At 64.8% G+C, this 3,668-nt stretch overlaps 1 protein-coding gene across 1 annotated transcript in view; it reads right to left on the minus strand.

Moving 5' to 3' along the window:
- tcf20 (transcription factor 20) overlaps positions 1-1,510 on the minus strand; it is a 182,063-nt gene extending 180,553 nt beyond the window's left edge. The window contains 1 exon segment of the mRNA XM_072588266.1: positions 1,280-1,510. The gene's annotated coding sequence lies outside the window, so the exon portion shown is untranslated.
- Positions 1,511-3,668: the final 2,158 nt, after the last annotated feature.

Here is a 3,668-nt window from a genome sequence, read left to right on the forward strand (position 1 = left end):
TCCCCCTTCCCTCCCCCCTCCCCCCCCCTTCCCTCCCCCCTCCCCCCCCCTTCCCTCCCCCTTCCCTCCCCCCCTCCCCCCCCTTCCCTCCCCCCTCCCCTCCCCCCCCCTTCCTTCCCCCCTCCCCTCCCCCCCCCTTCCTCTTCTCTCCCCCCCCCCTTCCTCTTCTCTCCCCCCTCCCTTCCCTTTCTCTCCCCCCTCCCCCCCTCCTCCCCCTCCCCCTCCCTCCTCCCCCTCCCTCCTCCCCCTCCCTCCTCCCACTCCCCCCACTCCCCCCTCTCCCCCCTCTCTCCCTCCTTCTCTCCCTCCCTCCCCTCTCATCCTTCCCCCCTCCCCCCCCTTCTCTCCCCCCTCCCCCCTCCCTCCCTCCCTCCTCCCCCTCCCCCCTCCCTCCTCCCCCTCCCCCCTCCCTCCTCCCTCCCTCCCTCCTCCCCCCCTCCCCCCCTCCCTCCCTCCTCCCCCCCTCCCTCCCTCCTCCCCCCCTCCCTCCTCCCCCTCCCCCCTCCCCCTCCCTCCTCCCCCTCCCCCCTCCCTCCCTCCCTCCTCCCCCTCCCCCCTCCCCCTCCCTCCTCCCCCTCCCCCCTCCCTCCCTCCCTCCTCCCCCTCCCCCCTCCCTCCCTCCCTCCCTCCTCCCCCTCCCCCCTCCCTCCCTCCCTCCCTCCTCTCCCTCCCTCCTCCCCCTCCCTCCCTCCTCCCCCTCCCTCCCTCCCTCCCTCCCTCCTCCCCCTCCCCCCTCCCTCCTCCCCCTCCCTCCCCCCCCTCCCTCCCTCCTCCCCCCTTCTCTCCCTCCCTCCCCCTCCCCCCTCCCTCCCTCCTTCTCTCCCTCCCTCCCCCTCCCCCCTTCTCTCCCTCCCTCCCCCTCCCCCCTCCCTCCCTCCTTCTCTCCCTCCCTCCCCTCTCATCCTTCCCCCCTCCCCCCCCCTTCTCTCCCCCCTCCCCCCCTCTCCCTCCCTCCTCCCCCTCCCTCCTCTCCCCCCACTCCCCCCTCTCTCCCTCCTTCTCTCCCTCCCTCCCCTCTCTCCCCTCTCATCCTTCCCCCCCTCCCCCCCTCCCCCCCCTCCCCTTCTCTCCCCCCTCTCCCTCTCCCCCTGAGCCCTGGGGCCTGTAGTATCCATTTTCTCGGTTACATTGTATCGGCGGCCCCGGGATTTGTTACATTGTATCCGAGCGCGGATCCCGGGGCCTGGCCTCTCAGGTGGAGGTGGCGCCGGGGGTCTGGGGGCCGGGGGCCGGGGGCCGGGGGCCCGCTGCATGAGGCAGCCCGCGGGCTCGTACTCACCCTCCGTCCCGGCGCCTCCTCGCTCCGAACCCGCTCCTCTTCTCCTTCTCTCTCTGTCTCCTTCCCTCTATCCCCCTCCAACCTTCCCAGCGTCACGTGATCGCCATGGATCGGGGATTTTTTTTTCTCCTCCACTCTCCTTCTCTCCCTCTCCCTCTCTCACACTCCCTCTCTCTCGGAGCTGTCTGCCTCAGCTCGGATTCCCAGTTCAATCCCGAACTGCTGCTGCTCCTCCTCCTCCTCCTCCTGCCCCCTCCACCTCTCCCTCCTACTGCCCTCCTTCCCCTCTCCCTCCTACTGCCCTCCTTCCCCTCCTGCCCCTTCCATCTTCCCCCTCCTGCCTCCCTCTTTTCCTGTCCCCCTCTCCTTGATGTGCCTCCTCCTCCTCCTCCCATTGCCCCCTACTGCCCCTTCTCCTCTTGCCCCATTTCTCCACCTGACCCCTCTCTCCACCACCTTCCCTCCACAGCCCCTCTCCTTTTCCTGCCTCCCACCTCCCCCACCCCTGCCCCCTCCTCTCCCCCACCCCTGCCCCCTCCTCTCCCCTCTCCTGCCTCCTCCCTGGGCCCCTCTCCTTCCCCTTCTCTTGCCCACCTGTCCTCCCTTCTACCTGTTGTCTCTCCTCTCCTACCGCGTCCTGCCCTCTTACCCCCTGCACCTTTCTCCTGCCTGTCTTGCTTGCCCTCGCACTCTCACACATGCCCCCCCCCATATCCCTGACCTATTCTCTCCTCCCTCTCTGTCTCCCACCCCCCCTCCACACTTTACCTCCTCCTGCCCTTCCCCCTCACCCCATCTTGCCCCACCCAGTGTACAGTCTCAACATCAGACCAAGCCCTTCCCCAGCAATGTCAATCTTCTCAGGCATAGGACAGGAGCAGACCATTCGACCCATCAAGGAATGCCAACATCCCACCACTCACCGATCAGAACCGATCTCTCTCTCTCTCTCTCTCCCCATCCCACATTGTGACATTTGTGAGCTCCTGTTTTCAAGAGAAATTCCTTTCTGCCCATTTCTGCTGAGGGTCAGTCGGGGTGAGTGGTTTTCCCTGGAGAATGCAGCCCAGTTCAGCCGTTGTTTCGACCTGGTAAGTGTTCCCTGGATTTGAAAGGTTGAGGGTTCATCGAAACACAGTAAAGGACAATGGGTGGGGAGTGGGTGGAACTTGTCTGAGGGGAGGGGTTATCGTCAAAACCTGGGGAGGGGAATGGCTTCGAGCTCAGTGTGATAGAGGTGACCCTGTCAACTCCAGGGATAGGCAGCAATGACCCTGAGAGCTGGGGGGGGGGAGGTGAGCGGTGACCCCAAGACACGGGGGGTGGGGGTGAGCGGTGACCCCAAGACACGGGGGGTGGGAGGTAATGGTGACCCCCCAGACAAAGGAAAGGGGGGGAGCGGTGACCCCGAGACACAGGGGCGGGGCAAGTGGTGACCCCGAGACAGGGGGGAGGGGAGAGCGGTGACCCTGAGAGGGGGAATGGTGTCTCTGTGAGCTGGGGGTGGGGTTTATGGAATGAGACTGACCTGCGCCGCATGCAGTGACACTGAGAGTATCTCACACCCGATGGTCGGTCTTTCCCTGGAGCTGGGAGAGAGCGATGCTCCCATAAACAGTTCCTGCCTCACCTTGGCGATGCACTCCTCCCACGCCTTGGTCCCTCTGAAATAGTCCCAGCACCTTCAGTTAATCGTTCCTGACAGTGAAGGGGATACTGACTGGTCGGCTCAGTTCCCAAAGAACAGGGCCTCACTCTTGCCTTGATTTATCTTGCCCCCCCTCCCCCCCCCCCCCCCCCCCCCAGACCAGTCCAAGCAGTTGGACCGTTCCGTATCACCTGTCCCTCATGGAGAAACCTGCAAAGAGAAACCCCCTTCCACCACACGTCCATCAGGAAGTGGTCAGCCCGTAGCGTCCTTGAGACCCTGTGGGAAATGGAGAGGGTGGATCCTGTCGGGTTGTTCCCTGAGCAGACTGTCAAAGTCATTCGGCAGAATGTCCCATCACCAGAACTTTCCAACAAGCCCCAAGACATCGCTCGGCTGATGGGGAGAAGGGCACTGCCCGTCAGATCCTTCATGTACGCCCGGTCGGTCTGTGCCACCGCACTCTGCCCTTGAAGCGGCGGGGGGGGGGTAGAGACTGTCACACATCTCCTTGTGGGATGGGCCTTTGTGAAGGAACTCTGGAGAGAGATGCAGTGGGTTGTGTCGAGGTTCGTCCCGAGCAGCTCCGTGAGGCGGGACTCTGTGCTCTACGGGTCTGTTCCCCGGGACACACACCGAGACAAACACCGACTGCGCCTGGAGGACCATCAACTCAGTGAGAGACGCTCTTTGATCTGCCCGAAACGTGTTGGTCTTCCAGAGCAAGGAGCTGACCCTGAC

This window comes from Chiloscyllium punctatum, chromosome 18 (genome assembly GCF_047496795.1).
Source record: "Chiloscyllium punctatum isolate Juve2018m chromosome 18, sChiPun1.3, whole genome shotgun sequence".
NCBI lineage: Eukaryota > Metazoa > Chordata > Chondrichthyes > Orectolobiformes > Hemiscylliidae > Chiloscyllium > Chiloscyllium punctatum.